Genomic DNA, 27,417 nt, shown 5'->3' on the forward strand with positions numbered 1-27,417 from the left:
AACGAATTTACTGTAACTCCGCTTATTTTCAACTTGCTTCTTACGTTCGTATCGCATTGTCGAATAAATAAATCAAATATTTAATAATGCAAAACGGTCTTTATTAGACTACTTTGAATAACACTTATACTTCACAACTGTTATCTTGTTTAAATCAAACTCAAGTCAGACTACTCCGCTTTTGCCGCTTTTATACTCTTTTCTGCATCGTTGGGATATTCCAGATGTTTCTCCTTGTAGAATGTTCTACTTGTTTACCCTAGTAATTGAGCTACATATATGTATACCTATTTGTAGTTTATAGACTCACACATAGGCATATGCGTGTATATATGAGAGTAATACTTTGACTGTTGACTAACTATGTACATCTGTGTGTGAGCAAAAATTTTTGAATATAAAGATATTGCATGCGCGAACTTCGGTGGAAAGCAGCGGAGCGTAACAAAATTCTAGTAGGTCACTTTCACCACACCAAAAACTTTAACACAATTTTTAACATAATTTAAGCACAGAAATACACTGATTTGAGTTTTAGTGAGTAAATGTTAAAATTCTGAACACATTAGCTGAATAAAAAGTGTACAAATAATTATTAAATAACAAATACAGACAGTGGTAGTTTAACAAATTCTGCTGTGGTAAGTGGTGAATGTGACCTACTAGAATTTTGTGAAGCTTGCCTCACACGATTTTTCGTCCATGCAATGTCTCTATATTATACCGTTTCTGGTTACACACTATAAATACATGCGTGTATGGTTGGTGCCCAAGGGCCTTATTCAGTAACTGTGAGTTTTAAAATGTACACTTTTTCTTCATATAATTTTTTATGAAAGAAAATTATCCATTTGAAAACTCATAGTTACTGAATAGGGGAGGAGAAATTCGGTACAATATGTAAGTACTTTGGGCTGGGATAGAGCGTTCAAAAGAAGCGAAATTAAAAGCGAAGACTTTATATAAAAATGCTCAGGAAAATGTCGTTTGCAAATTAGTATCCACCTCTCAATGTTTTTATGACATAGTGCACAGTAGAGATAAACGCCGCTGCCGCCGCCGATTTAGGTCGTTTTTCGCACACCGCCGCCGAATGTCAAAAATATCGGCGCGGCGGCGGCGGCGGCGGCGCCCGGCACGGTACTATATTTTCTACTAATTTAAGCGGTAAGCGTATCGGTAATCTTATAACAGGTGATTCGACCAACCTTATGGGAATCAGTGCAATCGATTATTGGTGCCGCTAAGGTCGTAACCGTATCGTAGCCAACCAATTGGTTTTTGGGTTTCTGCCGTAACGATAAACAGCTGATTACGTTAGGGATACGACTATAGCGATACGACATAAGCTGGAGACATTGGTGCTTTATCGGTAAGCGTATCGGAACCTTATAACAGCTGATTCGACCAACCTTATGGGAATCAATGCAATCGATTATTGGTGCCGCTAAGGTCGTAACCGTATCGTAGCCAACCAATTGGTTTTTGGTTTGCCGTCGTAACGATAAACAGCTGATTACGTTAGGGATACGACTACAGCTATACGACAAACGGCACCAATGACTCCCGCTATACGGTACAAATGACTCCCGCTTAAAGCCGGAGTCATTGGTGCCGTATGACGTACCTTAGCGGCACCAATAATCGATTGCATTGATTCTCATAAGGTTGGTCGAATCAGCTGTTATAAGGTTACCGATACGGTTACCGATAAAGCACCAATGTCTACAGCTTAAGACTGTTTAGGCCATTTATTGTTCATGTCGAAAATTGGTCGGATTTCATCGAACGTGTATCAACGGATGCGCATCGCTGCCAGTTGTAAGAAACTAATTGCGAAATTTAACTCTTTCTAAATTTTCAAAAGTTATTTAAAAAAACAGACACATTCTATGCTAGCTTAACACGGAATTATTTAAACAAAACACTAAAAGAAGAGTTAGATTATAAATTTAGATATTTTTTCAAAAAATTAATAATGAACAATCAATTCAAATAAAATTACCCAAGGCGAACATGTTTTCAAATTGTCCTCAAGTTGTTAAAAAAACCAAATTACACAAAAAGGTGCCGATTTTTTTTTATTTTACGTTGCGATTGGCTGAAAGAATAAGCGAAATCAGTGATGCCAAATCCTTTACTAGGTTCTAGGGGTATAAACACTCCTTTCAAATGATTCTTACCTCATACTTAAGTTGAGGATTTATGTACGTATGAGAAAGGTTTGAAAAATCGCTTGGGTTTACATTCAAACATCTGTTGTTCATTTGCGAAACTATACAATAGCGTCTGAAATGTTAATTTTGATTTTCACACTTCATCCTTCAACACCCAAGTATCCCGCTTTGACATTTCCTAGAGATGGCGGCCCTATCCAAAACTAGTCCCTTGGAGTGAATCACATTCATTATAGCCTATCAACCAAGTTTAGATATCACCTACACGTTACGACTCCTTTTATAAATGTGAATACGTAGGCTTATATATTTACCAAGTGAGGCTTTGTCCTCCGCAAGAACACTCAAAGTGGTGAAGCAAAAGCTTTCCCAAGACAGTCGAACTAATGACCGTGTGTGCTACTACCCTAATGTAGTGAACAGTCGAACTAGTCTGAAAACTGATACGCGGTCATCCATAACGGGCTCTTATATCATAAGGCCGGAAAACAGCAGTTAACATCTTTCAAGTTAAAATCGGTCGACTTTCAAAAAAAATATCGTTTTGATTTAACGAAGACTATTGAAATCAATGTTGTGAATACAAGTCTGCAAACTTTGGTCTCAATTTTCAAAATTTTATGCAGGGTCCTTGTAAAATTTTAATTATGTAGATGCGCCGAGGATTATACGATTTTCACCCATTACGCAATGACATCAACTTAGACTGCTTATCATTTCGAGGGCGGCATCCTTGGCCGAATAGTCACTCTCTAACGTTTCAAGGTGTTTCTCTGGTGTAGCTCGGCAGCATAGCGCGACAAAAGCATCCGTTGGAAAGTCTTCGTAGCTACACCTAGAGCTTCTAGGAAAGTGACGTCGACGAAGGTATGAGTTCGAAGTCGTAGTCCTATAGCTTCTGTGCTGGCATATGGTGTGAGGGTCAGGAGGCGTGGTAGCGACTGGTGTTCGGGATTGCTACTGTTCGCACATCGGGAATTGTAGCTCTTAAAAGCAGCCGAAAAAACTGGAGGCGCCCTGTGCCACGAGAGTCATGAGTATTAATAGAACATTAATAGCAACCGTAAGTCGCCTTTGTGCGTGACCGCCAAGGAGCCACAAATGATTTAGAGAAATTGTGTTCGCGACGATTATTAGGAGTTAACACTAGGTGAAACTACGCTTTGCACGAGATATGCAGACAAAAGTGTGCATATTTTATGTATATCTATTTCTTTTCTGAAGACGGGGCAGTACCAATTCCAAAGACCGGGGTTAGGTTCGAAGCCTCTCTGGAGTAAGTGAACGAGGGACAATCTCTCCGCAAGGAGCTGCGCCTGAACATTTTTGAACGGTCTGCGAGATCTTGAGGCAAAAACTACGGATCTTTCGAAATGGCCAACACGTTGATTTCCTTAAATACCGCCGCCGCCGCCGATAAAGTGATCGGCGTAAACCACAGGGAAGCTCTGGTTTCGACAAGAAATATGTTTTACACACAAGAAAGAACTCGCAATTTTTTCTTGAGCTTTTTCTATTGCGCTATAAAGCGATCGGCAACCGAATCCTGAGACAGAGCTTTTTGTTTAAATCTGAGATAGATCTTATTCGAACTGGCAACAGAGATAAAGTGATATTCAGCTCAGCACTCGAGATACGAACACTTTTTATTTGACACTTATGCAATCGAATTATAAATCTATATACAAGAATCATATCACAAATAAAATGTGTCTTTGAACAAATATACATATATATAAAAAAGCAATAAATAATGATGCACAAATCATATTTTGAAGCCCATCATTAATGGCGCGGGTGTCATAAGTTCGCCAGCTCTGTTGGCCAAAATTATTGATGAAATACTTTCATGCAACGTTCCTATCAAACCCAAACTCCGTGTTTGCCAGTTTCAATCGAGTATAAGCTTGAAAGTCGTACACATTGGCGCATAGTCATAGTAAAAATAAAAATAAAAAAAATAATTGCAGCTCTTGATAAAACTTCCTATGAACTATCCGTAAAAAAAACTAAAGTTAGGCCGTATTAACACGCTTATTATTAGCTTCACTTGTATGTATGCTTGTTTGCAACTCTCTAGGCTAGGCGCGTAAAGGAGAGTTAGACCCATCTAGCGGCAATTATTGAAGACTCGCGGCAGGGGTTAAATAACTCACTACAAAACGAGTTGTGCTTAATAGCGGAGACACGAACCTCTGTGTTACGGCGTGTTTTTAAGTTTCTTTAAACTATATTTATAATTTTATTTTGACTATTAGTATGTGCTATTATTTTTATTTTATTCATTTCTAAACGCTAATCTAGTACGTCCAGAGTTCTAAAAAAATGGTACCAAAACCAGTAAAAACAAATAAGAGAACCAACAAAATAATTTTTGTATTTTCCACCTGATATTTACATACATATGTATGTATAGAGCCACTCACGCTATCACAAAATTATTTTATACTTACTTTTGTTATCTAATTTATAATCTAGTTTATGAAAGTATATGTTTCCAAATAAAAATTATAGACTTCAATTCCCCGACTAAAACTGGACCGTTTTAACACGCTTTGCTTCAAGCACTAAATGCAGAATTATCGCATTTGCTTTAATAAATATATATATATATACATAGGTCGGTGGACCACTACGCTGATAAGTTTAAATTTAGTTAGTGGCTCTTATCAATGAAATGATAACAATTATTTATAGCAGACAAATCAAACTATACAAAAATGAATTTACAAATATGTATGGGACCGCTTTATTCGAGGGGGGTTTGAGGGTATTCATGATAAATAGCTGTAAGCGAAAATTTTTCACTTGCATAGTTAGTTGGGTTCAGAGCGAATTCACTGCAAAGTGGTGCTATCCAAGGAGAATATATACCAGGTGGTGGCAAAGCGAATTCAAGCAATTCGCCGTGCAGAAGAATGTCAAGACAAAAGAAAATTTTCATTGATTTCTATTAACTGACGTATTGTCGTACAAAGGCGCTGTATGCAAAATTGTCAAGAAGAAGCAATCAGCTGTTGCGATAACAACACCTGGTACTGAATTCGCTTTGGGTGTTATTCATCAGCTGATTACTTTTTGCGATTTTCCAGGAAACATTTTATAGAACAGGATGTCAATAGAGCGAAATTGACACCGGGGGCCCTATTCAGTAACTGTGAGTTTTAAAATGTACACTTTTTCTTCATATAATTTGTATGAAAGAAAAATGTACATTTCAAAACTCATAGTTACTGAATAGGGCCCCAGCTTTCATCTGATTTGATATCACCATGTATAAATTCCCTTTTGTTAAGTCAATCAAGGAACGAATTAAGCAATATTCAGTTTCAAACTGAAAAAAAAATAATTGAAGTTTATTGTTGCTTTAATAAGGTGATATGGGTGATTTCTTAATTTTTAAAGCTTTTGAATAAACTTTGAAACTTGTTTGAACGGTGTATAAAAATTCACTTCATCCTGAATACCCCTATTAATATCTACAATGCACATGGGTGGACTGCTCCTTCAACGTATATTTTAATATGGCTATGAATGCATTCACTTAATCTTTAAATTAACAGGTTTGTTAAAAAAAAAAGAAAGTAAGTACATTGGGAATATACAAAAAATCGAGGTAGTTCCATTTCAACAAAAACAAGCTACCAGATTGAAAAATGTTAGGAATTTTTCCAATTTTGATGGATTTCATATTAACGAATACGACTACTTCATAGTTATTTTAAATAAAAAAGAAAAAAAAATTAGCCCCATGCTTTGGAAATATTTTAATACTAAATATCAGCCTAGAAAAGAACGTTTTTAATAAGTTTTTCGAGCTCCCGAAAATTGTTTTGGTGGAAGAAATATGGATCGAAGTATGCAAAGCAAGGGAATATAGCCTTCTTAAGTGTCCGTACGTTTGCTAAGAACATTTCGACAAAACATGTAACGTACACCTAGGGTGGATCCGCCCCTCTTCGCAATCAAGGTGGATTGCCCCCAGCTAGCTCAGTGTGAGGGGTCGGGGCCCTTAACCCTTGTCCACCTTGATGCGGGGCGGATGTTACAATCATCTCCTCTTCCTGTAGAGATGCACACACCTCGCAAGAAGCCTACCCTACCTTGGACCGCTCGATTATTTCGGCTTTAAGCTGGTCCCCTTTTCCTTCTGCTCCACCTGACTCCTTCTACCTACCCTAGTGTCATCTTCTCCCTCCCCAACCGATTAAATTTTAGCCAGCCATTTCAATTTCTTTCTTTCAATAAGACATTTTAATGATAAAAAAACTTAATATCTATACTAACAAAATTTAATCAAAGATTCGTAAACTTCCGGCTTTAAATTTTACAAGAATTTCCTAAATAGACAGTGTATATGACAAGGATTGCTCTAAATGTGTTTACAACAAAAAAATTATATTTCACCTCCACATACGCAAAATATTACATATAAATTCATCATTAAATGAGGTATAGGTTTAGGTATACATATCTTCTCAGGTGGTAGACGAAAAATTATTTCAAATCAAAAAAAAATTCAAATCATACAAAAAAAATAAGACTGTAAATTTTTTCTGACCTCGATAAAAAAATACATGCATATAATACAGTTTTTAATCGAATCGTGCCACACCTTAACAAAATTGCTTGCATTCGATTACATACAACAAAGTATAAAAATGTATGTACAAAAAAAAACTGTATGGTAATATTAACAAAATGTCGGATTGCAAAGTGACTGCACCGTTATAAAGTAAAATTTTTTTTAAAATTTTTCCAAAAGGAGCTTTTCGGCCGATAAATAAAAACACAAAAACTTTTGTTTTTTCTTATTCTCCTACGCGTTTCGATGTTTTTTTATAACATCTTCATCAGGGAGTCTGGTTTATTCTAATAAAACATAAAACGAAAAAACAAACATTAAAAAGTTATTAATAACTAACATCAAGCAATAACATATTTTCCAACAGTTCACTTAAATTTAACATAATACAATAACATTTGAACTTCAGTTTTGTCTTTAGACGTAACATTTAACATAAAACGTTTACCTTTAACATAAAAGTTTGCTTTTTACATGTAACATTTACTAACAAAAACGTTCATTCAACAACATACATACATAAACAAATTAGCACAATTAAAATTTTCGACTGCGTCCATTGCCTCGTCCATTGCATTTGATGGCAGTTGTGTATGCGCCGTTTATATTTTTTACGTCTTCTTTGAAGTTTACCGTCTGCTCTATTGTTGTATGCGTAATGCGGCAGTTACTCACGAACGTACGTACCAAAAACGTGTCAGCTAACACGACCTATCTTATGAGTGTACAATGTAAACGAAAACTCACCGACGTGCAACGCCCGTACGTACGTAGCCCGGAACGTAGAAATCAAAACAATTTGGATTTTTTCCGTAAGAACGTGTCAGCTGATCGCTCTCTCACTAGACAGAGTTGCCTAGTAAACTTTTGTGTGCTAATTTTTGACCGTTTGCAATTTTATCAAAAACACCTAATTAAAGTTTGAAAAATTGTGAAAATCATTCGAAATAATTATGTAAAAGTCCTGATTATAAATATGTATTCTATTTATACTGATTTAATATGTATTCCGGCCTTTTACAATATCAAAAATTAAATTGGAAAAAGTTGATGTATCCATAAGCATGCATGCAAACTGGCCAATGGCAACAGGGCTTTGTTGTAAACAATACACACACAAATATGTTATGTACATGTACACAGACGCACACATTGATTCCTACGGGCTTGAAAGTTCGGTCAAACGGGCTTCGTACGACAAACGTCCGTACGTGCGGCACACGTCGGTGGGTAACTGCCGCATTACTCACGAACGTACGTACCAAAAACGTGTCAGCTGACACGACCTATCTTATGAGTGTGCAATGTAAACGAAAACTCACCGACGTGCAACTCCCGTACGTACGTAGCCCGGAACGTAGAAATCAAAACAATTTTGATTTTTTCCGTAAGAACGTTTCAGCTGATCGCTCTCTCACTAGACAGAGTTGCCTAGTAAACTTTTGTGCGCTAATTTTTGACCGTTTGCAATTTTATGCAAAAACACCTAATTAAAGTTTTGAAAAATTGTGAAAATAATTCGAAATAATTATGTAAAAGTGCAGATAATAAATATGTAATCTATTTATACTTATTTAATATTTATTCCGGCCTTTTACAATATCAAAAATTAAATTGGAAAAAGTTGATGTTTCCATAAGCATACTGGCAAAACGGTCAATGGCAACAGTGCTTATCTGTAAACAATACACACACAAATATGTTAAGCGGCAATTACCCAACGACGTGTGCCGTACATACGGACGTTTGTAGTACGAAACACGTTTGACCGAACCCTCAAGACCGTACGAATCAATGTGTGCGTTTGTGTACATGTACATAACACATTTGTGTGTGTATTGTTTACAGATAAGCATTGTTGCCATTGCCCATTTTGCGTGCATGCTTATGGAAACATCAACTTTTTCCAATTTAATTTTTGATGTTGTAAAAGGCTGGAATTAATATTAAATAAATATAAATAGATTACATATTTACAATCTGCACTTTTACATAATTATTTCGAATTATTTTCACAATTTTTATACTCAGTTGAGCAGAGCTCACAGAGTATATTAAGTTTGATTGGATAACGGTTGGTTGTACATATATAAAGGAATCGAGATAGATATAGACTTCCATATATCAAAATAATCAGGATCGAAAAAAAATTTGATTGAGCCATGTCCGTCCGTCCGTCCGTCCGTCCGTCCGTCCGTCCGTCCGTCCGTCCGTTAACACGATAACTTGAGTAAATTTTGAGGTATCTTGATGAAATTTGGTATGTAGGTTCCTGAGCGCTCATCTCAGATCGCTATTTAAAATGAACGATATCGGACTATAACCACGCCCACTTTTTCGATATCGAAAATTTCGAAAAACCGAAAAAGTGCGATAACTCATTACAAAAGACAGATAAAGCGACGAAACTTGGTAGATGGGTTGACGTTATGACGCAGAATACAAAATTAGTAAGATTTTGGACAATGGGCGTGGCACCGCCCACTTTTACAAGAAGGTAATTTAAAAGTTTTGCAAGCTGTAATTTGGCAGTCGTTGAAGATATCATGATGAAATTTGGCAGGAACGTTACTACTATTACTCTATATGTGCTAAATAAAAATTAGCAAAATTGGATGAAGAACATGCTCACTTTTTAAAAAAAAAATTTTTTTAATTCAAATTTTAACAAAAAATTTAATATCTTAATTTAATATAGCGTGGCTCCGCCCATTTTCATTTAATTTGTCTAGAATACTTTTATTGCCATAAGTCGAACAAAAATTTACCAATCCTTCTCAAATTTGGTAGGAGCATAGATTCTATGACGGTAACTGTTCTCTGTGAAAATGGGCGAAATCGGTGGAAGCCACGCCCAGTTTTTATAGACCGTCCACCGTCTGTCCTTCCGCTCGGCCATTAACACAATAACTTGAGCAAAATCCGATATATCTTTACTAAACTTAGCCCACGTACTTATCTGAGCTCACTTATTCTTGGTATAAAAAATGGGCGAAATCTGACCATAACCACGCCCACTTTATCGATATTGAAAATTACGAAAAATGAAAAAAATGCCATAATTCTATACCAAATACGAAAAAAGTGATGAAACATGGTAACTGGATTGGTTTATTGACGCAAAATATAACTTTGGAAAAAACTTTGTAAAATGGGTGTGACACCTACCATATTAAGTAGAAGAAAATGAAAAAGTTCAACAAGGCGAAATCAACAGCCCTTGGAATCTTGGCAGGAATACTGTTAGTGGTATTGCATGTATAAATAAATTAACAGTACCCGACAGATGATTTTCTGGATCACCTGGTCCACATTTTGTTCGATATCGCGAGAACGCCTTCACATATACATCTAAGGGCCACTCGCTTTTAAAACCCTCATTAATACCTTTAATTTGATATCCATATCGTACAAACACATTCTAGAGTCACCCTGGCCCACCCTAATGGCGATATCTCGAAAAGGCGTCCACCTATAGACCTAATGTCCACTCCCTCTTAAAATGCCCAGTAACACCTTTCGTTTGATACCCATATCGTACAAACATTCTAGAGTCACCCCTGGCCCACCCTAATGGCGATATCTCGAAAAGGCGTCCACCTATAGACCTAATGTCCACTCCCTCTTATAATGCTCAGTAACACCTTTCGTTTGATACCCATATCGTACAAACATTCTAGAGTCACCCCTGTCCCACCCTAATAGCGATATCTCGAAAAGGCGTCCACCTATAGACCTAATGCCCACTCCCTCTTAAAATGCTCAGTAACACCTTTCGTTTGATACCCATATCGTACAAACATTCTAGAGTCACACCTGGCCCACCCTAATGGCGATATCTCGAAAAGGCGTCCACCTATAGAACTAAGGATTACTCCCTTTTAAAATACTCATTACCACCTTTCATTTGATACCCATATCGTACAAACACATTCTAGAGTCACCCTGGCCCACCCTAATGGCGATATCTCGAAAAGGCTTCCACCTATAGACCTAATGCCCACTCCCTCTTAAAATGCTCAGTAACACCTTTCGTTTGATACCCATACCGTACAAACATTCTAGAGTCACCCTTGGTCCAGCTTTATGGCGATATCTCGAAAAGGCGTCCACCTATAGAACTAAGGATTATTCCCTTTTAAAATACTCTTTACCACCTTTCATTTGATACCCATATCGTACAAACACATTCTAGAGTCACCCTGGCCCACCCTAATGGCGATATCTCGAAAAGGCGTCCACCTATAGACCTAATGCCCACTCCCTCTTAAAATGCTCAGCAACACCTTTCGTTTGATACCCATATCGTACAAACATTCTAGAGTAACCCTTGGTCCACCTTTATGGCGATATCTCGAAAAGGCGTCCACCTATAGAACTAAGGATTACTCCCTTTTAAAATACTCCTTACCACCTTTCATTTGATACCCATATCGTACAAACACATTCTAGAGTCACCCCTGGCCCACCCTAATGGCGATATCTCGAAAAGGCGTCCACCTATAGACCTAATGCCCACTCCCTCTTAAAATGCTCAGTAACACCTTTCGTTTGATACCCATATCGTACAAACACATTCTAGAGTCACCCCTGGCCCACCCTAATGACGATATCTCGAAAAGGCGTCCACCTATAGACCTCATGCCCACTCCCTCTTAAAATGCTCAGTAACACCTTTCGTTTGATACCCATACCGTACAAACATTCTAGAGTCACCCCTGGCCCACCCTAATGGCGATATCTCGAAAAGGCGTCCACCTATAGACCTAATGCCCACTCCCTCTTAAAATGCTCAGTAACACCTTTCATTTGATTCCCATATCGTACAAACACATTCTAGAGACACCCCTGGTCCACCTTTATGGCGATATCTCGAAACTGCGTCCACCTATGGAACTAAGGATCACTCCTTTTCAAAATACTCATTAACAGCTTTCATTTGATACCCATATCGTACAAACACATTATAGAATCACCCCTGGTCCACCTTAATGGGGACATCTCGAAAAGGCGTCCACCGATAGACCTAAGGCCCACTCCCTCTTAAAATGCTCAGTAACACCTTTCATTTGATACCCATATCGTACAAACAAATTCTAAAGTCAGCCCTGGTCTACCTTTATGACGATATCCCTAAATGGCGTTCATCCATAGAACTATGGCCTACTCTCTCTTAAAATACCCTTTAATACCTTTCATTTGATACACATGTTATACAACCACATTCCAGGGTTACCCCAGATTGATTTTCCTTATTTTGTCTCCATAGCTCTCAACTGAGTATGTTATGTTCGGTTACACCCGAACTTAGCCTTCCTTACTTGTTCAAACTTTAATTAGGTGTTTTTGCATAAAACTGCAAACGGTCAAAAATTAGCTCACAAAAGTTTACTAGGCAACTCTGTCTAGTGAGAGAGCGATCAGCTGACACGTTCTTACGGCAAAAATCAAAATTGTTTTGATTTCCACGTTCCGGACTACGTACGTACGGGCGTTGCACGTCGGTGAGTTTTCGTTTACATTGCACACTCATAAGATAGGTCGTGTCAGCTGACACGTTTTTGGTACGTACGTTCGTGAGTAACTGCCGCATTATGTACATATACACAGACGCACACATTGATTCCTACGGGCTTGAGAGTTCGGTCAAACGTACTTCGTACGACAAACGTCCGTACGTACGGCACACGTAGTTGGGTAATTGCCACTTTAGTCGCGTCCTCTCTCTCCTCTCCATATCTAAAATCTTAACATTATCGAAGTCCGCTGTATGGCATTTGCTGGTTAGGTGCTCAGCAATAGCAGTAGTCGTTTTCATATTTTTCGCATCTGATTTATGCTCACTAATTCGGATGCCCAATGGTCTCTTCGGTGTACCAATATAAACTTTTTCGCACACTTCTCCTTCCTTTCCGTTGCATTTTATTTCGTAGACTACATCGTGTTGTTGTTCCTTGTTAATTTTGTCTTTTGTTTGGGTAAATATTTTATTTAGTGTTTGGTTTGGTTTATGTGCTAATGTTATGTTGTTGTTTCGCATAAAATTTTCCATTGATTTGTTGTCCGTTAGTCCTGGTATGTATGTTACACCTGTATATGGTCTCTTATTGTTTTCATTATTCAAATTTGCATTGTTGGGGACATTTTTAATGCTGATTGTATTTGTTGTTGCCAGCCATGTGTCTATTAATTTATTAGAGTAGGCATTTTTGTATAAAATATTTTTAATTTTTCGGTGATTTTCAGTTATGAACTCCTGATCACTTAAGTCGCGTACTTTCTTTATAAAGTTGATTGCCGTGTTTCTTTTTTGTATCCATGGTTGATTAGAATGATAGTTAATCATTCGCGACGATGCTAAAGCTTTGGCATACCAATTCGTTTTCAACTTTTTATCCGATTTTATTATTTCCATATCTAGAAAGGCCAATTTATTTTCTTTCTCTTTTTCTACAGTGAATTGGATTTTTGGGTGTTGTGCGTTAAAAGTTTTTAAAATTTCTTCCACGTCCTTTGTGTTAATTATTGCAAATATATCGTCTACATACTTATTTATGTATTTGATATATATGTCCCTGGATTTGAGCTCGGTGATGCTGTCATCAAGTATTTTGTCTAGCACTATGTCTGCTACTGTAGGTGATAGGGGGTTTCCCATAGGCATTCCGTATACTTGTTGGTAGAACTTGCCATCGTATGTAAAATAATTGTTGTCCCTCAAGCAGAATTCGAGGCAAGTTTGAAACTGTTTATTTGATAAAGTAGGTGTTCTTTTAGTTTTTCCCATTTTCTCATTATTGTTCGAATGGCTAATAGTATGGGAATGTTTGTGAAGAGGGAAACTACATCAAACGATATTAGAATTTCATCTTCCGCTATGTTAACTTCTTGGAGGTTGTGTTTTAGTTGGAGGGAATTTTTGACATTGAGGGTACCACATATTATGTTTTTTAAGGTCTGTTCAATGTGTTTTGAAAGTTTGTAGCATGGTACACCTACAGAAGATGAAATCGGTCTAAGTGGAGTTTGTTCTTGATGGATCTTGGGTAGTCCATACAATCTTGGCGCTGTAGCCGCAAAGCAAGTAAGTTTCTTCTTAAATTTTAAAGATATTGTAACGAATTTACTTGCAAATCTTCTTATTTGCAACCCTCTGCTAAGTTCGAATCACTAAACTGTTGAATAAATAACTCCAATATGTAATAATGCAAATTGGCCTTTATTAAAGTACTTCACAATACCACTCAAACTGTGCAACGAATAGCTTGCTTAATAACCAAACTGATTGATAGCTCAAATGAAACTCTCCTATTGCCCGCCAGATTGCGTGCTTAATCAATAACTGCTTGATAGCTCAACTCAAACTGAATTCCAGCGCCTCTACATTTGCTGCCTTTTATACTCTCTGATTTCAACATTCGCATCTTCTAGGCGCTTCCATTTCCAGAATCTACTATTTACCATTAGCTCTCAAACTTCTCAGCTGTAACTACAATTGCACGATTTTAAAGCTTCTCTCATTACATACTTTCAGGAGTATCTCAGATATATGCATGTGTTTGTGCTTTGATTCTCCGCTGCTCGTATACGTACATGGTACATATGTGTAGACGCAATTATTGTTTCGTTTGTGTAGATACATAATTATTGAATTATTGATGTGAATTTACGTCACTGCTTAGCATCGGCTTAGAGATAGCAGCACCCCTTAGTTTTGCTAATATTCGTAACACTGCCCTCCACCTAAGTCTGATCGTCCCGATTAGACAAATCTCCCGATCTAAACTCTGCTAGCATCTCCAAATGTACCACTTTCTACTCCGTGGTTTCCCAGTGGTTTGTATGCGGTAGATTTTGATATCACCTTGTACAAATTCCCTTTTGTTAAGTCAATCAAAGAACGAATTAAGCAACATTCAGTTTCAAACTGAAAAAAATAATTGAAGTTTATTGTTGCTTTAATAAGGTGATATGGGTGATTTCTTATTTTTTAAAGCTTTTGAATAAACTTTGAAACTTGTTTGAACGGTGTATAAAAAATTCACTTCATCCTGAATACCCCTATTAATATCTACAATGCACATGGGTGGACTGCTCCTTCAACGTATGTTTTAATATGGCTATGAATGCATTTACTTAATCTTTAAATTAACAGGTTTGAAAAAAAGAAAGTAAGAACATTGGGAATACTTACAGCTGAATTCCAGAGAAATAAAAACACCAAGAAAAGTTAATGCACTTAGTACATAATACATCATCATATTTAGTAATTTGCACTTAACCGCCTTGCCGATTTTGGCCGTAGGTAACATGTAATCCAGGATTCCCTCCTCTGCTTTCAAATATATGTTTCCAAAGGAACATGTCCCGGGCCGTAGCATCTTCATTCGTTCGTCACAGCGTTACCTTTGCGCTTTAATTCGCCGTTGACTTCACGAAAATGTCTATACTCAATAATGAATAACCTAGTTGATTGGTGTAATGTACACGCCTTGTCACTAAACCTACCGAAGTGTAAGTTTATGTGTTGTACAAAGAAGTCCTTCCTATTCCCCATGATTATGCTATTAGCAAGTCACTAACTTTATTAATTTAGGCGTTACAATAGACCCAAAACTGGATTTTAAATGTCATATTGAATCTTGTGTGAATACTAAATACTAAATAAATAAATACTAAATAAATAAATACTAAAGAGTACTAAAGGTACTTTGGCTTTCGTTAAAAGTTGGTCTAAAGAATTCATTGACCTTTACGTTACAAAAACTCTCTTTATATCGTTGGTCAGGCCTATTTTGGAATACGCTTCAATAATTTGGAATCCACGTTATCAGGTTCCTTCTGACAAGCTGCAATCGGTCCAGAAACAATTTTTGCGTTTTGCTTTAAAACACTTACCATGGGATCCTTCGGAAAATCTCCCCCCCCCCCCCCCCCCACTGCAAACCGGTTTAAACTATTACAGTTACCCACGTTACACAGCGGCAGGGAGATGCGTGGCGTCTTATTTATTGTAAAACTAATAAGAGGGTCAATAAATAGTCCATTTTTACTTGGTGAAATCAAGTTTAATGTTCCAATTAGGCCATCTAGACATTTTATTTCAATTTTTGTAGCTACATACATGCAGATCGTATTATGAAATGCACGAACCACTTCGCTGTTTATGTAATGATTTTAGTAAACACCATGATACAAAAAATGGAGGTAGTTCCATTTAGTGTGAGGCAAGGCGAATTCAGTAGAGGTGGTGTTATCCCAACAGCTGATTGCTTCTTCTTGATAATTTTCCATACAAAGCCTTGTACAACAAAACGTCAGTTAATCGAAATCTACGAAAATTTTCTTTTGTCTTGACATTCATCTGCACGGCGAATTGATTGATTTCGCTTTGCCCCCTCCTGGTATAGATTCGCCTTGCCTTGGTGTGACGTTAGCCACTTGACTTTTGTGGGGACAATGACAATTTCAACAAAAACAAGCTACCAGATTGAAAAATGTTACGAATTTTTCCAATTATGATGGATTTCATATTAACGAATACGACTAAATTACTTTCATAGTTATTTTAATAAAAAAGAAAAAAAAATTAGCCCATGCCTTGGAAATATTTTAATACTAAATATCAGCCTAGAAAAGAACGTTTTTATAAGTTTTTCGAGCTCCCGAAAATTGTTTTGGTGGAAGAAACATGGATCGAAGTATGCAAAGCAAGGGAATATAGCCTTCTTAAGTGTCCGTACGTTTGCTAAGTACATTTTGACAAAATATACACGTTTGTCAATTGCTTGCTCAAAGAAGGTCCTTATAAACCGACACCGTAATTTCTTGATAAATTGGCTACAAGTCCACATTTTTTATTTATTGTCAACCCATTTTTTAGGGAGAACATTACCCTGTAGCTCTGCAGGTTAGCCACTACCCTACAAGACGGAGGTACCCACTCAGCATTTAGGTGATTCAATTTTGAATTTCCCTACATATCAATACAATTTGATTACTCTTTCTGACTAAATAATGAGTTATCATACAATTGAACAAAAGAAATAATAAAATATGAATACTTTTGATGATGAAAAACTAAAGAGCATTTTTCGATCAATTTTTGGAATCATTTTTGAAGTCCTTTAATGACTAAATTTTAATATTTCATAAAAACCAACAAAAAGAATAATTAAATATGCTTACCTTTGATGACCAAAAACTGAATATAGTTTTTGAATCACATTTTGGAATCATATTTGAATCAAATGTGTTTACTTTAGGTGATCAAAAATTTATAATCATTTTTCATTCAGCTTTCTGAATCTTTTATGAATATATTTGTTGACTGAATAATGAATTTTATACTTGTTGAAATTTTACTTTTCATTAAAAATTTTATTTTTTTCACATACACATATTTTTTCAATCATGAAGCTAAGAAACAATATATAAAAATTTTATTATTTATGCAAAAGATATTCTTCAAGACAAAAATAATGTAATGCTGCTCGTGAACGAAGATTCCCCAAACAATTTCTCCCCTTCAGCTTCCCAGAAAATACATAATGATTGCACAATACATAGGTTGTGAGCTATTTGAACCCCAGGTAAGTGAAACTATTTTGACATACCTGGATACGGCTTCAACATCCCGTTTCGTATCCGTATTTTAAGATGTTAGATGTTGATGTTGGATGTTGTGGTCGCAGGTGTATATCGGTCAAGTTTATTTGCGAGTTAGCTGTGGTTCGAATAGCTCACTTTCGCATACTTTCCCCTTATGAAATAAGATTATTATGTAGTATCATATTTTGAATGAGATATGAAGAATAAATGCATTATAATGGCATTCAAAAATCTCAACCAAAACGATTGAAGTATATTCACGAATATGATCAGAAAATGACTGTGAAAAGCAATCAAATATTACTCTAAAACTATTAAAGCTCAATTTTACAATAATATCAAATATGAATAAAAAGCGTTTCGAAATAAGAATCATAAATTATTATTCAGGAATAATCACATTTATGGTACATTTTTCTTCCGACGATACGTTAATTTTCGAACAGAAAATGCTTTTAAATTTGAACGTTTTTAATCATCTTGGGGTATGATATTGGAATATTTTATGATCAAAAATTTCAAAAAATGCTGGCTGGGTAACTAGTTCACCCACACATTCAAAGCTTTTTTCGCTCTGCACTAACACAGCGACGTTTCATGCTGTCATCGAAATGACAGTTCATTAATTATTCCGGGAAATTTTGAAACAGAACGTACCCGATCTGCATCCGGCAAAGGACCTACGAAGTCGATAACGGGGAGTGTCCTTATCGCTACAACAACAACATTATTTACTTTCCGATTCATTCATACGTATGTGCATTTTTAAATAAGAAAAAAAATGTTATATTATTCTAATAGATAGCATCTCCGCCGGGGTGCGATTCAGCTCGGAATATACCAAAATAAGAGGAAATCTACAATTAAATGCAGACTCACGTGTCATTTGCCAAGGATACAAGGTACTTTACAACCAACATGCTTTGGAATACGGTACCAAACTGGTTGGATGTATTTCCTTAAAAAAGGGTGGAACTACGCATCTTGGTTTGCCAGTATTTGCTTCGGTAATTTATATTGATCTGTATTGATTAAAAATTGCAATAGTAGATAATGTAATATGAATTAAAATTGAATAGGTAGCCGGAGCAAAAAAGGCAACACATCGGCATGCAACTGTTATTTATGTGGCGCCACCGGGAGCTGCTGCTGCTATCCTAGAAGCATTAGAAGCAGAAATGTCTTTGATTTTTTGCATCACCAAAGGTGTGCCATAACATGATATGGTTCGCGTTAAGCACGCTCTCTTAAGGCAAAAAAATTGCGTCTAGTCAGGCCGGATTGTCCAGGAATCATCGCACCAGAAAGGGTAAGTAAATTGGCTAGCATATTAAATATATAAGCAACATGTATGTATTTTTTAGTGATAATTTGTCATGCTTTTGTTGATAATCAACTGAAGAATGCAAATACGACAGAGTTCGAAGTTCATGTGAAAACCAATTAATTTTTTTAATTAGCGTTTGGAGAGAAAAATACATATGTATGTATGCATAGAACTTCATAGAAGGGGAGGAATTAATTAATTATTATCAGTAGATTTGCAAGATTTTTGTAATTTTCCCTGCATCGCAGTTGTCATTACATTGCGTTAAGAGAGGACATCAACACTTTACTACCCACAGCCAGTTAAAATTTTAGTAAATTTTGCTCTTTTCATCACTGTTTCAAAACGTGGAAAGTTATTTATCGAGCATTCCATGGATAGTGGTACATTTTAGCAGACTCGCATTGCGGTCATTATTAATATTCAATCCCTAGAAGGTTTAATGTAGTCCTATCAATAGTTCCCAAGATGGTGGGGCTAGTACCACAATGGTGCTTGTTACCGGAACGTAGATAGATAGATAATTTATTGAGGATTGCACAGTGACTTGCACATCTCCTTCACAGCACCTCATCCTAGCCGACTTCCTTGAAGAACCCCAGCAGTGTTCTTGGCTTGAGGGATTAAATGTAGGAATGCTCTGGCCATGGTGAGCCCTTAAACTTAGCCCTACGTCTTGAAATTGCGCCGCAATCTAGAAGGATATGGTCCACCGTCTGCTGATCCATCACAAAATCGGTATGTGTTGTTCGATATTATACCCAGCTTTTGCATGTGACTGTGCAGTCTACAGTGTCTTGTAAGAATAGCCGTTAGGATTCTTAGGTTATATTTTTGAGAGGCCTATTAATGCCCTATATCGAGTTGTGCTGTAACCCCCTAACAGTAACTTAGATTGACTCAGGCCTGGCATATTGCGCCAGTGTTCTCTCTTTTCCCTCCCTTCTGCTAATAAATGCCCCTGTGGGCCAACTGGCAGGAACGGCTCGGGATCGATGGGTCATGCAGTTGCTGCCTCTCTTTTCGCGTTGTCCGCCTGCTGTTGTTGTTGTAGCAGTGCTTCGCCCCATCCAATAGGTGCGACCGATCACAAATTGTCATCAATGTCCTCTAAGGGGAGTCCAAAGAAACTTTCTGTTTCAACAGGGGTGGACCATAATGAGAGGAGTGTTAGAGGCGTTTGTTCCACAATACAGTTAAAGAGATGGTTGGTGTCATGGTTGATTCTGGATAGGTAAGAGTTTAACCTGTTACGGTATCCAGATCGAAGTTGAGAGTGACTACTCGCGTTTCCCTAGGGAGAGTGCGTTCCTCCTCTGCTAGTTATGTTCTTTGAGTACAGGAATCACCGGCATAGAGGTCCGACGCATGTTTGTGGAGTTCACTGAAGACATGCTTGTGTTTTTTAGCTTCATACGGCTGTGTTCTCAGGTGCCGTATTTCCTCATAATGTACTGCGAGTGATTCCGATCAGCAACAGTAAATATCGGCTGAAAATACCGAATTCCAGCGAAATTAGTTTTTGGAACTGTTTGGAGTAACAGGTGGCGACCGATTTTCTTTTCCATAGGGCCGGATGCATTGTATTTTGCTGCTTCCAATATTACCATTCCATTTTCGCGCTCCAGTATCGGATATATAATGTAAAAAATAAGAGGAGAAAAACTTTATCTTATTGGAAGGGTTTAACAATGCTCCAATAAACTTTTTTTAAAAGTATGGAAGTTATTACTACTTTTTATGTGATTAGGAAGTTCATTGAAATATTTCAGTCCCTTATATATATCACCGTCCTAAAAAGATTCTTTTCCGGCAAACGCAGCAAAAACATTTCTCAGTACCGGGGTCAGGAGAAGGACCCGGATTGGGGTCGATACCTTCCCGGAAGAGGAGAGTATGGCGCAGACCCGCTGCAAGGATCTGCTGAGAGGTTGACAATTTGTGGGAGAGACGCAACAAATTAAACACTGAGTCCGCCTGTTCATTACCCTCCACTCCCTTGTGGCCTAGGACCCAGGGCAACAGTACTACGTTGTGTGCTCCTAATTGATTCAGTTTTTCTACGCACTGAAGGACGAGTGCTGACTTTATTTCGAACGCCGCATATGCCTTTAGTGGGGACTGACTGTCTGACTGAGTATGGCAATTGTTTCATTGGGGTATCAGCGCTGAAGGTTCAGCTTAGTGCACTAACTTATGGCGAATACTTACGCTTGGAAAATGCTCGGATGTGCTTTTAGAGGTACTGATAATTTGGCTCTGGGTCCGAAAACTCTGGCTCCAATCCCCTCTGGCGTCTTCGAGCCATCTATGTACCATACGATCTTGAGCAGCCTAGTAATACATTGCAACCGCCTATACCTATACAACCGTACCAAGAGACGGAGCAGCCCATTACATATTGGCACAACCGGAGCACTGCTGGACATCCATCCTATATGAAAGCTATGCATTCAAAAGTGTTTGTACCAGTGGCTGGTGCACACCGAACTGGACCAATTTATGCTATATTGAAGCCTGAAAAAATACCAAGCTACGTTTATGTAAATAATGTTACTGCTAATGTCAATTTGCACGCTTGAGCACATACAGTACCTACGTTCATACAAGGTGGAACACCACACTACCTACATGGCGATGTAGCCACCGATCAGGTTGTTGTAAGAGATTAATTAAAATATGTTATTCATAAACACTGATTCTTATATTTTCATTATCATTAAACTGTAGACTAGCCTCATGACGGGTATTCTTACTGGACACTGCCTTCTGGCGTCACATGCCTTTAAATTAGGCTTGGTCAGTGATAGCAGATGTAGGAAGTGCGGGTTGGAGGAGGAAACGATCGATTACGTTCTGTACTCGTGCCCTGCGCTTTCCAGGCTAAGACTCCAGCTGAAAGTTGTCAGATCTAGAAGCAGCAAGTGGCTTAAGTTCTAGGAAGCCGCTAACCCGATGGAGCCATGAGAAGCGTGAGTGCACTTTGGGTGTTCCAAGACAAGTTCCGTACCTGCTCCGAAAAATTTGTAGCTATCTAAGCGACAAAGCACTCCCTTTTGATACAGATGAGGGACTAAGAAAGCACAACACCACGGGCGGTGTCCCTCAGGGATCTGTTCTAGGTCCAACTCTTTGGAATGCGATGTATGACGGGGTGCTACAAATCGACCTTCCCGAAGGCACGGAAATTGTCGGCTATGCAGATGATATTGTCGTAGTAGCAGTGGCCAAGAAACTTGATCTGCTCCAAGCATTATGTAACGACGCCGTGGGAAGAATAAAAGAATTGACGAACATGGGGCTGGAGATGGCTAGCAATAAGACAGAAGTGGTTCTGATGAGCTCAAAGCGGACTGTGGATGAGTTGGTCCTAACCATAGGAGATTATCAAATAAATTCAAGGCCCTCCTTGAAATATCTAGGAGTAATCATTGACTCAAAACTAACTTTTAGCGAGCACTTCAGGGCGGTGGGGGAGAAAGTTCCTAGAGTTAGTGGAACTCTAACGCGAATAATGCCCAACATCGACGGCCCAAGCGAAGCTACCCGTCAGCTATTATCCAACGTAACCAGCTCTATAATATTATATGCATTACCAGTATGGCACAGATCTAAAATGGTCCACCAAAAAGATATACTAGCAGCCTACTGCATTACTGCTATACGAATAGCATGTGCTTTTCCGACGACGCGATCCATGTTTTATCCAGGAAAATCCCAGTAGATCTACTCTCAGGTGAAATGGCCGATCTGTATGGTATTGGATTCAGCCGACCATCTGAAGATGCTAAGAAAAGCGCAAGGTCACGAACAATAGCTAGGTGACAAAAACAGTGGGAAGATTCTAGAAAAGAGCTCTGGACCTTCATGCTAGTCCGGAATATAGGGGAATGGTACGAGCGAAAACACGGCGAACTAAATTACCATCTCACACAGATATTGAGCGGGCACGGTGGCTTCAAGGGATATCTTCATAAGCGTGGGGTAGAGGAGCATCCTTTCTGTCCAAGCTGTCCATCCGAATTGGAAAGCGCAGAACATGTAATGTTTCACTGCCCTCGTTTTCACAGCGAAAGACTGTCTGTAAACAGAGTTTTTGGAGAGGAACCTTCCATTAGGAATTTAGTTCCACGAATTTGCGGACAAATAGATTGTTGGATTGCTGTGAGCAAGATGGCCTTTATAGTAATGACGAAATTGATGCATGCCGAAAGGGAGCGCAGAGAAACCCGCATACGAAGTAGTGGCGACTAAATCGCCTTCCCCCCCCCCCCCCCCCCGTGACGTTATGCCTAACGGCGGTCCCACGGGGTGCGGACACATGAACAGGATTAGCCTGGTTTCATTGGGCCACTTGAGGGTAATGCGCTACCACAACGTCCAATAAAAAAAGACAAGTTCCGTCGTGCCTGGTGTTGTTGGGTGAGTGGCCAGACAGCAGGATGCAACAAATGCACCTTTCAGGGGAAAATTAGATGTAGCAAACGAGTATATTCTGTATCATATGATCAACTTAGAGACAACCAAACGTTTATTTTCCTGTCCAAAACAGAACTGGTGCACGGCACTGCTGCTAAAGAAGGATAGGCGTAGTCATATCAATTCGTTCCCGGGTTAGTCGGGGAAAGCAATTTTATCATTAATTTGCCCTTTTCAATTTGAACATCTATTCAAGAATTTCGCATAATAGATTAAACAGTCATCTGTATTTATTTGTTATTGTAGCACGTCTAATTTACTTCGTAACATCAATCAATTATCCCTTGTTATAATTTTATGTTCTCTATGAATGCAACAGCAAGGTATCTTTGGGTACCCCTGCCATCGGAAGATGCATAGGTATATTGGAGGTAATTTGAAGCTACTTTACCAGGTCCTGATTCTAGTTATCTGAAATTTCTCTTGTGCCTTTGGCCTCTCAGAAAAGAGCTAATTGTGGAGCCCTATTTATGGAACACTTTTCGGCTTATATTAAAAACTTTTAATCTATTCTTACTGATACGAGTTTCTTTTTCATTCTAGGTAATTTGATTTTGACGATGTGCGGATAGAAATATCCCAAATATTCCAGCTGTGGCTGTAAGAACATACATTTGCTCAAATTAGAAGAAAACTGCACGGTTGAGCACATCCAATACCTACGTTTATACAAGGAGGAACACCACACTACTTTCACGGGGATGTAGCCGCCGATCACGTTGTTGTAAGAGCTTATTTTAAATATGTTATTCATAAACAATGATTCTAATATTTTGTTTTGGTTTTTACTTTAGAGTCAACCGGTTATATAAGCGATGTCAGCTATGCCTGTAACTTAAGTGCCTTCAGATGTAATAGTTACCGCGGACGCGGTCACAGGAGTAGTTCACTACGTGGAGATTACACTAATCAAGGAATTTCAATATCGGAAGGTTTCCCAGCACCATAACAACACCAACAATATGTGCAAGCACCCGAATAAATTGTACAACAAACGCTAACACCACATCAGCAGCCAGCAACAACAACAACAATCGCAACAAGTTGAAACTTCTAAAAAATTAATGACTAGTGAACCACCAACATATCCGCAATATGCGCATCCATCAACACCAACATATGTCGCTTACTTTGCAACACAAAATCCAATGCTTCATCCCGCGTCAGCTGCATAACAAGCCACTGGTACACCGTTATATGTTTCACATATGGAACATATGTATGCTAATGCACATCAGGTGTGCAGTTATAAGTGGTCCATTTGTTTATTCGCCCGAATATAAATATATACCCGGTGAAGATGGCCAAGACCATTCTGATTCTCATACTGATAAAGGCGAACCATTGGCAAATTTAAAAACTCAAACAGCCTACGAAAAATGTTGATGATGGTATTAATTCTAGTACGGATAGTGAAGAATTTAAACCTATGAAAAAAGCTAAACTTGATAAAAACTTAACCGAAGATGACGATGTTTCTAATTCTAATACTAAGGAAGATGAACCTTTGATAAATATTAAGCTTAAAACAGAGTTATCAAAAAATGACGATGATGATAATGATGTTGATGCAAAGTCCAATGTTGAAAATGATGAAAATTATGAAACAGAATCTGAAAATAGTATGAGTGTGGGTTATAACCTGAAGCAAAACTGTCATATCCGGTACGACCAGAATTAGATGTTAAGAAAAGAGCCTACATAAAGAGGCTCAGTATATTTATGGAAAATTGCATTTATGGAAAAAGCATCTAAACTTTATGCATCGTGTAGAGAAACCAGAACATTTACAATTTAAATATAACGACCGTGGTGCAAAATGTAAATTTTGTGATATTCAAGCAGCTACACCAAGCTTCAACAAATTATTGGACCATGACATTTCTCATATGCCCAATAGTCATTATTTAAAATGTAAATTATGCGATTTGAAGACGAAAATACATTCAAGTATGAATTTTCATTTACATCTACAACACGCTGAAACAATTGATGTAACAACGAAAAGTTTAGAATTAACTGTTTGTCCATATTGTAATAACAATGGTATTTACGCAAACACTTAACACAGGAACATGAGAAATCAGTGGATGAAAGACCATCTTTTCTATGTTTAGAATGTGGTGAACAATTTAGAACAAACACATGTTTACGTGTACATGTGTATGAAAAGTTTGCTCATTGTACACCACAAGATTTGAACGGAAAGATCTTGAGGATATGGTTACACCTATGTGGCATCTACAAGCTATTTATTTATTTAGTATGGAATGAATCCGGATATGGAAGAAAACGGAGATGACGAAATGAATCACCATGCTTCTTTGGATTCTGGTGATACTCCTGACATGCTTCCTAATTTCGCTACGTCTGATCTTACTATAACTACCAAACTTATATGACTCTGCAAACTGAGGACAACACTACCAGCGCAGGAAAAATAAGAACTTCAAAACAAGGTTTCGGAAAGGGCACGACTATGAATAGACGTTAATGTATTTATATAGTTTATAAATATAAAAATGCAAATATGTAAAAATTACTAGTATAATAGCACATGATTTTAACTGTAAAAACCATTGTAAACATGCATTAGTTATTAATTAAATATTATTTAAACAAAAAGGACGCGTTTCATTCATATAAAAAGCGAATTTACAGAAGGTAACCGGACGGGTAACCGATAGGCCAGTTACCCGTGTTGTTGTTGTTGCATATGTTTTGGTTAGCGATAACGAAAACATACCTAAAGCTGGAGACATTGGTGCTTTATCGGTAACCTTTTAACAGCTGATTCGACCAACCTTATGAGAATCAATGCAATCGATTATTGGTGCCGCTAAGGTCGTAACCGTATCGTAGCCAACCAATTGGTTTTTGGTTTGCCGTCGTAACGATAAACAGCTGATTACGTTAGGGATACGACTACAGCGATACGACAAACGGCACCAATGACTCCAGCTTAATGAAGTAACTTAAAAATGTAAATAACATCGAGCGAGAAGGAATGTCGAAAACACAATAGGTAAGAGCGAGAAAGCGAGTCACACGTACACTATTTTGAGAGAGCGCATGCGTTACCTTTTTCACGACAGCAATGTGAAAGTCATTAAGACGATAATTGGTGACCAAGTTATTGGTAACGATTAAGTAATCGATTGGGTAACGGGTACCTGTTGTTGTTGTTGTAGCAATGCTCGCCCCACCTAATAGCCGCGACCGATCACAAATTGTCATCAATATCCTCTAACGGGAGTCCAAGGAAACTTGCCGTTTCAACAGGGGTGGACCATAAGGAAAGGGGTGTTAGAGGCGTTGGTTCCACATTACAATTAAAGAGATGGTTGGTGTCATGTGGGGACACATTGCAAGCAGGGCATACATTTTGTATGTCGGGGTTGATTCTGGATAGGTAAGAGTTTAACCTGTTACAGTATCCAGAACGAAGTTGAGCAAGAGTGACACGCGTTTCCCTGGGGAGTATGCGTTCCTCTTCTGCGAGTTCTGGATATTTTTCTTCAAGTACTGGATTCACCGGGCAATTCCCGACATAAAGGTCCGACGCCTGTCTATGGAGTTCACCAAGGACCTGCTTGTGTTTTTCCGCTTCATACGGCTGGGTTCTCAGGTGCCGTATTTCCTCAAAATGCTTACGGAGATGACTCCTTAGGCCCCTAGGCGGTGCTGGTTCGTCAATCAGATGTCTGTTGGGATGCCCAGGTTTCTGGGTATTCAACAGAAACTGTTTGGTCAGCATCTCATTTCTCTCCCTGATGGGGAGTATTCTCGCCTCATTATGCAGATGGTGTTCTGGGGACATAAGAAGACAGCCCGTGGCGATTCTGAGAGCAGTATTTTAGCAGGCCTGTAGTTTCTTCCAGTGGGTGGTTTTTAGGCTTGGCGACCATATGGGTGACGCGTAGCACGTAATCGGCTGGCTAATTGCTTTGTATGTGGTCAAGAGCGTTTCTTTATCTTTTCCCCAGGTACTGCCAGCAAGGGATTTGAGGATTTTATTACGGCTCTGAATTCTTGGAACAATTGCGGTTGCGTGCGCACCAAAATGTAGATCCTGATCAAACGTCACACCCAAGATTTTGGGGTGTAGGACAGTCGGTAGCGTAGTGCCATCGACGTGGATGTTCAATATGGTCGACATTTGGGGCGTCCATGTTGTAAATAAGGTCGCGGAAGATTTAGTCGGTGACAATGCCAGGTTTCGCGCGGCGAAAAAACTG

General features: G+C 38.2%; 2 protein-coding genes and 1 long non-coding RNA gene across 4 annotated transcripts in view; 1 reads left to right on the top strand and 2 right to left on the bottom strand.

Moving 5' to 3' along the window:
• The window catches only part of LOC137254002 (uncharacterized), a 106,955-nt gene that overhangs the window by 64,027 nt on the left and 15,511 nt on the right, over positions 1-27,417 (bottom strand). The gene's annotated exons all lie outside the window — the stretch shown is intronic.
• Aldh7A1 (aldehyde dehydrogenase 7 family member A1) overlaps positions 1-27,417 on the bottom strand; it is a 55,426-nt gene that overhangs the window by 12,472 nt on the left and 15,537 nt on the right. Inside the window, exon 1 of one of the 2 annotated variants that reach the window (XM_067791658.1) lies at positions 4,631-4,749. The exons of the other annotated variant lie outside the window; for it this stretch is intronic. The gene's annotated coding sequence lies outside the window, so the exon portion shown is untranslated. Of the gene's footprint in view, positions 1-4,630; positions 4,750-27,417 lie in introns of those variants that run through there. 2 annotated transcript variants of the gene reach the window in all.
• Positions 18,193-25,741, top strand: LOC137254004 (uncharacterized). Its single transcript, XR_010953949.1, has 4 exons — positions 18,193-18,380; positions 18,453-18,682; positions 23,723-23,903; positions 23,974-25,741. It is a non-coding gene; the product is annotated as an uncharacterized lncRNA (long non-coding RNA).

This window comes from Eurosta solidaginis, chromosome 5 (genome assembly GCF_040869045.1).
Source record: "Eurosta solidaginis isolate ZX-2024a chromosome 5, ASM4086904v1, whole genome shotgun sequence".
Taxonomy (NCBI): domain Eukaryota; kingdom Metazoa; phylum Arthropoda; class Insecta; order Diptera; family Tephritidae; genus Eurosta; species Eurosta solidaginis.